This window comes from Leopardus geoffroyi, chromosome C1, assembly GCF_018350155.1.
Source record: "Leopardus geoffroyi isolate Oge1 chromosome C1, O.geoffroyi_Oge1_pat1.0, whole genome shotgun sequence".
Classification (NCBI taxonomy): domain Eukaryota; kingdom Metazoa; phylum Chordata; class Mammalia; order Carnivora; family Felidae; genus Leopardus; species Leopardus geoffroyi.
The window spans coordinates 31097871-31106257 of record NC_059328.1 but is presented as its reverse complement, the minus strand read 5'-3'; the positions used below and the strand labels follow the sequence as shown (position 1 = coordinate 31106257).

At 38.7% G+C, this 8387-nt stretch overlaps 1 non-coding gene across 1 annotated transcript; it reads left to right on the top strand.

Moving 5' to 3' along the window:
* The first annotated feature begins 6180 nt into the window (after window positions 1-6180).
* Window positions 6181-6287, top strand: LOC123600173. Its single transcript, XR_006713547.1, has one exon. It is a non-coding gene; the product is annotated as a U6 spliceosomal RNA (small nuclear RNA).
* The last annotated feature ends 2100 nt before the right edge of the window (window positions 6288-8387 follow it).

Genomic DNA, 8387 nt, shown 5'->3' with positions numbered 1-8387 from the left:
AATCCTGCTACAACAGAAACCGAATTCTATACCTAGCCAAACTGCCAATTGAGTATGAGAGAAAATAAGAAACGTGTGGGAACTCAGAATGTTTAATATCACATATCCTATGTGAAAAAATTACTCATAGATATGAATGGAATGAAATAGAGTGAAATGAAATGAAAATAGAATCTAACAAAGAGGACCATATGGGATTTAAGTAATAGAGGTATAAGACCAGACCAAGTTAAAAAAGCTTGGGAAAAATTAAAAGATCTACGAGGCCCTGATATGTGGAAGGCTCCCTTTTGAATTGTAAAGTTTTAATGTGGTAGGGTCCCCTCTCTAAGGAGAGAAAAAAGAGAAAACAAAAAAACTCAAGGCAACCTGGCTATGTGCATAAGTACATAAGTATGTGACAAAATCCCTCACGACCTTGTAACATGAGACCACTTAATCAGACTCCATGTTTATGTGTTACCATATATGGGAGACAGAGAAATAGAAAATGTATAAAAAACTATGCCACATGATGTTCGGGGCTCGGTTCTTTGGATGTGAACCCAACTGAGCAGTGCCAGCATGAATAAAGTTGCTTCCTGGAAAAAAATGCCTCAGTATCACTACTCTCTGTGTGAGAATCCTGCTACATTAATGACATAGGACTCTATTTTCTGTCTTTCTTTCTTTTTTTTTTTTAATGTTTATTTTTGAGAGAGAGACAGAGACAGAGCGTGAGTGGGGGAGGGGCAGAAAGCAAGGGAGACACAGAATCCAAAGTAGGCTCCAGGCTCTGAGTTGTCAGCACAGAGCCCAACGTGGGGCTTGATCCCGTGAACTGCAAGATCATGACCTGAGCTGAAGTCCAATGCTTAACCGACTGAGCCACCCAGGCACCCTTTCTTTTTCTTTTTTTTTTTTTTAAGTAGGCAGGAGCCCAATACAGGGCTTGAACTCATGACCCTGAGATGCAGATCTGAGCTGGAATTAAGAGTCAGACACTTAACAGACTGAACCACCCAGGTGTCCTGACATAGGAATATATTTTCATTGCTAAAGGTCTAAACATACTACTTGATTCTACAGTTAATATTTATAGAATTATAATATGGTAGGTATTAGGTTTTGGTTTTTAATTTTTAGTCAATCTGTATACAAATTAATTTTTATAATTAAAAGTTTAGTGGTGGATAAAGCTGGAGAGAAGGGAAATTTTGTTAATTTCTTTATCTTTTGCTGTGGAAAGATACAGTTTAAAATCAATAAACTAATAAATAATTATACTGATTGAAGAAATCATGATAAATATCAGGAAAATGAAAAGTGGAAAAAGTTAACAGAATTGTCTCTACGAAGTGAGACTTAGTGAGAAATGAGAAGAGAGACCTTATTTCTTTTTCATGTCCTTAGAATTTAAACATTGTATGTACGTGTCTATATATGATTAAAAATGTCAAAAGCTTGGGGCGCCTGGGTTGCTCAGTCAGTTAAGTGTTCCAACTCTTGATTTTGGTTCAGGTCATGATTTCACAGTTTGTGGTATCAGTCCCACATCGGGCTCTGAGCTGAAAGCATGGAGCCTGCTTAGGATTCTCGCTCTCTCTCTCTCTCTCTCTCTCTCTCTCTGCTCCTCCCCCTGCCTCTCAAAAATAAATAAATTTTGAAGTTGTCTCAATGTTACAAAAAAAAAAAAAGGAGATTATCTTTTCCATTGGGCAAGAGGAAAGCATTTTCTCAAAAAGTTTTTTAATGTAGATGGCATGTCTAATACAACGTTATCATTTTTGTGAATAATTTTTGTAGCTCCCACAGTTAACAAACCAAGAAATTTTTTTTGAAATTTTATTTTGAAGTAATATCTACAGCAAACGTGGGGCTCAGACTCACAACCCCAAGATCAAGAGTCACATGCTGTATTGACTGAGCCACCAAGTGTCCCCAAACCAAGAAATCTTGGTATTACCTTTATCTACCGCTGCCACCAGCCAATGGTATCATGGTCTTTTCATGGCTCAGATAACGGAAATAGATTCTTACTCATTCTGAGAGTATTTGCTATATGTGGTCAAAATCCCTGTTCATTTTATTGAAAAGCCAGTAGGTATCTGGATCTTGATTATTAATACGCATGCTGTGTTTTTAATAGCAAGCAACTTAATTAAGAAATTTTAATTTATATAAAGCACTTTCTTGTGAAATAAATAAACACACACACACACACACACACACACACACACAACTGAAACCTATGAGCATTCAGATACTACTCTATGTTCCCACTGTTCCTTGTCTATTCTGGGGAATAGATGTGTATCGTACCAACTTTCAGTACTCTTTTAAGTCCACTGAAATTGAGGCTTTACAAGTTCTCACTTCCTGTTACAATATTAATAAGTCTCAGAGGCTGTTTATTAAAATAACAACCTGGAATTGTAATGCCCCCGATTTCGAATCCGAGAGACCACCAAGGAGCCGATACCGATGCAAACGCAAGAGGGTTTATTTGCAAGCTCGAGCTTGGGCCCGAGTATACCCGACACAGCGGAGCAGGGACTTGGACCCCTAGGTTAAGAGGTGTAGCAGTTTTATAGGGGCCAGTGGCCAATGAGATTGTAACACACACAGAAAGTTGCATAGTCGTGTCAGGCCACACGCAGGTGGCCGATTGAGTTACAATTTACCCTATAGTAACTGTTTGAAATAGCCTATCACTCTGGTCAGAATTGGCGCGCAAGTTTGGCGGGCAAAAGGGGAGGGGGGTTACATCCTTTGGCGGTTAGGGGTTCCACATTCCTTTATGAGTCGGTTTCCAGTAAGGGGGTGCTCACCGGCTTGACTAGGGTGGGGGTTATACATGAGATGGTGGGTGTAGCACAAAATGGAGTTAGTCTTGCTCTCCTTGTCCAGGGGTAGGGGATTTTTGTTAAATTCCTTGGGTCCCACAGGAATTGACTTAAATGGAAAGAACTTTACTTGTCTTTTACTACATGGTTCCTCTTAAAACCAATCCAGAGGAAGTGAGAACTCTGTCGGTACTTCTCCACATGGATAGTTTGAACTATTTGATTAAAAAATGCTTTGGGGGGGGGGGGTGATGATGGTTTTAATCTCTTTGTGGTTTTCATTTGCCTTTATTGTGATTATTTCAAGTCTTCTTTCCACATGAATAATTCCATTCCCAGCCTTGTCTATTCTACTCCTTGCTATTTTGATGTGTTTATTAGCTCTATAATGATATTGTTTTGGTTTTTGTGTTATCAGATGTGCAATTTCCCTATTCATCTCTTTCAGTCGTTTTATTGTCTCATTTTTGAGTTCTTACACTATTGAGCTCATTTTCTTTCTTTATTTTTAATTTTTTTAAATGTTTTTATTTATTTTTGAGTGAGAGAAACAGAGACAGAGCACAGTGGGAGAGGGGCAGAGAGAGAGGGAGACAGAATCTAAAGCCGGCTCCAGGCTCCAAGCTGTCAGCACAGAGCCTGATGTGGGGCTCGAAACCATGAACTGCAAAATCATGACCTGAGCCAAACTTAGACGCTTAACCGACTGAGCCACCCAGGCACCAACTCCCCTCCTTTTTTTAATTTTTTTTATTTTTTAATGTTTATTTTTGAGAGAAAGAGACAGAGACAGAGACAGCAGGAGAGGGGCAGGGAGAAAGGGAGACACAGAATTCAAAGCAGGCTCAAAGCCATCAGCACAGAACCCGAAGCACTTGGGGTGAATTTTTTCTATTTCTCTACTTGCCTCCTAAATTCCTTCCCACTTTATCTGAAACTGATTTGTTTTTCCTAATGAACTGCAGCTTGAAGTCTGTTATTTTGTGCTGTATGCACATTTTCTATGATTTATAAGCTTATCTGAAAGAGAGGAGGGCAGAACTCAGGGGAGGAGGTATGCAGCCTTTGTTAGAATACTGCATTCCTCAGGGTCTTCTGAAGTTTTAAGAGTCTATTTCAGAGTTCACTCTAATAGGGGTAGTTGTATCCCATTCCTATACGAAAGAGCCTCAATGTTTGGAACTTCCCCCAATTTACTATGCTTTCTTGAACTCTTCACAGCCACCTAAAAGACCTAGCCCATTCTCCACTCCTCACTTCGCCTTCTCCCCAGTGGCCATTTTCACTTTTCCAGAGAGAAGAGATAAAAAATAAGGAAACCAGGTAGTTCTCTTTTCTCTTGGAATATATGTGCATATGGACGTATTAATTCTCAGGATTTTGAGAACCTAACAGTATGAATTTTGATGGAATGGAGGCAGGGTTGGAAACCTTGGCATACTCCAGACCATAATTTTCTATTTCTTTCCTTGACTGCCACTTGTCGACATTTAAGATACTGAGTTGTGGCCCTTTGCTGTGGATGAAATTTTAACTTTCTTAGGTATTGGCAGAAACAGAGTCTATGAGAAAGCTTTACTCCATTATCTAACCAAAAAATACAATAATTTTATTTTATTTGTTTTATTTAAAGTAAAATAATTTTTAATGTATATATACATTATACATTTTAATTATACATTTGATATATGTATATTATATCTTAATTTTTTCTGATTATAAAAGTTACGTATTTATACATATATCAAATCATTATGTTGTACACCTTAAGCTAATACAATGTTGTATGTCAATTATATTAATAAAACTAGAGGAAAAAGCCTGGGAAAAATAAAATAAAAGTTATTGGGGTGCCTGGTGGCTCAGTTGGTTAAGCGTCTGACTTCGGCTCAGGTCATGATCTCGCGGTTCAAGAGTTTGAGCCCTCCGTCGGGCTCTGTGTTGACAGCTCAGAGCCTGGAGCCTGCTTTAAATTCTCTATCTCCCTCAGCAAAACTAAAAGGCAACTGATGGGGACTCGGAGAAGATATTTGCAAATGACATATCAGATAAAGGGTTACTATCCAAAATCTATAACTTACCTAGCTCAACACCCAAAAACCAAATAATCCGGTGAAGAAATGGGGAAAAGACATGAATAGACACTTCTCCAAAGAAGACATCCAGATGGCGAACAGACATATGAAAAAATGCTCAACATCACTCATCACCCGGGAAATACAAATCAAACCCACAATGAGATACCACCTCATACCTGTCAGAATGGCTAACATTAACAACTCAGGCAACAACAGATGTTGACGAGGATGCGGAGAAAGAGGATCTCTTTTGCATCGTTGGTGGGAATGCAAGCCGGTGCAGCCACTCTGGAAAACAGTATGGAGGTTCCTCAAAAAACTAAAAATAGAACTATCCTACGACCCAGCAATTGCACTACTAGGCATTTATCCACGGGATACAGGTGTGCTGTTTTGAAGGGACACATGCACCCCCATGTTTATAGCAGCACTATTGACAATAGCCAAAGTATGGAAAGAGCCCAAATGTCCATCAATGGATGAATGGATAAAGATGTGGTATATATACAACGGAGTATTACTCAGCAAGCAAAATGAATGAAATCTTGCCATTTGCAACTATGTGGATGGAACTGGAGGGTATTATGCCAAGTGAAAATTAGTCAGAGAAAGAGAAATATCATACGACTTCACTCATATGAGGACTTTAAGATATAAAGCAGATGAACATAAGGGAAGGGAAGCAAAAATAATATAACAACAGGGAGGGGGACAAAACATAAGAGACTCTTAAATACAGAGAACAAACTGAGGGTTTCTGGAAGGGTTGTGGGAGCGGGGATAGGCTAAATGGGTAAGGGGCATTAGGGAATCTACTCCTGAAATTGTTGTTGTACTATATGCTAACTAACTTGGATGTAAGTTTAAAAATAAATAAATGAATTTTAAAAAATAAATAAATTCTGTGTCTACCTCTCTCTCTTTCCCCCTGCCTGGCTCACACTCCGTTTTCTCTCAAAAATAAATAAACATTAAAAAATTTTAAAAAAGGAGCACCTGGGTGGCTCAGTTGGTTAAGCGTCCAACTTCAGCTCAGGTCATGATCTCGCGGTCCATGAGTTCGAGCCCTGCGTCGGGCTCTGTGCTGACACCTCAGAGCCTGGAGCCTGTCTCAGATTCTGTGTCTCCCTGTCTCTCTGACCCTCCCCTGCTCATGCTCTGTGTCTCTCTCTGTCTCAAGAAAATAAATAAACGTTAAAAAAAATTTTTTTAAACCCCACTTATGTATCTTTGCATTACGAATTCAAACCATACAGAAGTATAAAAAGTAGAAAGTGGGGCTCGCTTTAGCAGCTCAGATACTGAAATTGGCACAATCCAGAGAGGATTAGCATGGCCCCTGCGAAAGAAGGACAAGCAAATTCATGAAGCGTTTAAAAAAAAAAGTAAAAAGTGAATGGTGAAAACTGTTTTCTTTTCAGTACTTTAGCTGTTCAATGAAAATCAAAAATTCATGAAAATCTAGAAATACACGAATACGTGAATACATAGATGTTTTTTTTAAAAAACAGCTTGATTATGGTTACGTTTTACATCCTATAAAATTCACCCATTTCATGTGTAGGATACAGTGATTTTTAGTAAATACAGACTGGTGGAACCATCACCACAACATATATACTTTTTGCAAAACGAGGTAGTTACTTTCTTCATTCCTATTTAACTTATTCTCCCAATTCTAAAATGTACTTACTGATGCCTACAGCGTGGTAAACATGGCCAGGAAGCTGCATTTGAGAGTTTTTGGGTAGTTCTGTTCCTGCCAGTTGAGCCACCTGACTACCAAATGTCTGTTGGGTTTATTCCACTTACTTATATCAGGAAAATTTGCTACTGTGATTTAATTAACCGTTATGATATATGGGTGTAAAAAGAGATGTTTCTATGGAAACTAAGTTGAATGCTTTGGAAAGGCTGGTTGAAAGCAAATTGCTAAAAACTTGTTAGATTAGGTATAGATGAAAATTCTGTCCTTGGAAGAGCTACACACATCTAGAAGGACTTTGCGTTCAGATTGCTTCACAAGTGCCGTTTAGTTATTGCTCCACTTTAAAGAAATATTTAAAGAAATTATGGGTGACTTGTGAAAGGCAAGAAGTATCTATCACTCTAAGAAACACTTTCACCAGGGGCCCCGTCATCACAGAAAAAGCCCGAGGCTATCTCAAAAGATTGATAAAGCAATTTACATTTATAAGTCTTAAGTTTAAACCAAAAAGAGGGGTTTATAATATGCCAGGAACTTACTTTTCTTAAACAAAACCGTGTGCTGTGTAATGCTTTACCATTCTGCATTTTAATTGATTTTTTTCATGTAACAACTAACCACCAGGCCCAACAGCATCAGATAAAAGGGCTTCGGGTGGGTGTGCAACCAGCTTTTCCTTTACAATATATTGAGACATTTTTCATGTGGTTATATATAAATTTACCTTATCCTTTAGAAAACTCGCCTCATAATCTTCCATTGTACTGTCCATACATCCTAATTTACTTACCAAATTCTCTATCCATAACTATTTCAATGATTTTCTGAAAAAATACTTTGGGCAGGCAATTGAGAGGATAAAAGTGGGTTACCATTTGCAACTTCGTGGATGGAACTGGAGGGTATTATCCGAAGTGAAATTAGTCAGAGAAAGACAAATATCCTTTGACTTCACTCATACGAGGACTTTAAGAGACAAAACAGATGAACATAAGGGAAGGGAAACAAAAATAATATAAAACCAGGGAGGGGGACAAAACAGAAGAGACTCATAAATATGGAGAACAAACTGAGGGTTACTGGAGGGGTTGTAGGAGGGGGGATGGGCTAAATGGGTAAGGGGCACTAAGGACTCTACTCCTGAAATCATTGTTGCACTATATGCTAATTAATTTGGATGTAAATTAAAAAAAATAAAAAACAAAATGAAAAAAATAAAAAATAAAGGAAAGTGGGTTAAAATAATGAATCTGGCAATAGAACATAGACTGGATTAAAGAGGGGGAATGGAAAAGGGAGAAATGGTGAATGAAAGGCTCCTGCAATCATCCAGCTCTGAGATTAAACCAGGAAGTGGCAGTGATTTCCACATCCAACACATGTTCTTGTCAGTCGGGAAGCCCTGCCACTTCTAAAAAAAAAAAACAAAAACAACCACACCATTCTTTTCCACCTCTATATTTTGGCTCATTTCAGTCCTCCTGCATTTCATCTTTGCCTGTTGAAATCCTGTTTTTCCTTCAAGATCCAGGACGAATACCACACCCTGCCATTATTAACCCTGGCTGGAAATGATCCCTCACCTTCCATTTCTAATAGACAGCCGAATCCCTCCTTCCTTTCTTCCCTCCACAAAGCATTTTTCTCCCAAAGGCAGTACGGTTCGTCAGCTGAGTAACCACTTTGGACCCGCCAACTTGCTATCTCGGTGAACTTCTGCACCTGACACAAACTCTCAGCGCCTCAGTGTCCAGACCTGTAAAATGGGGAGAAGCG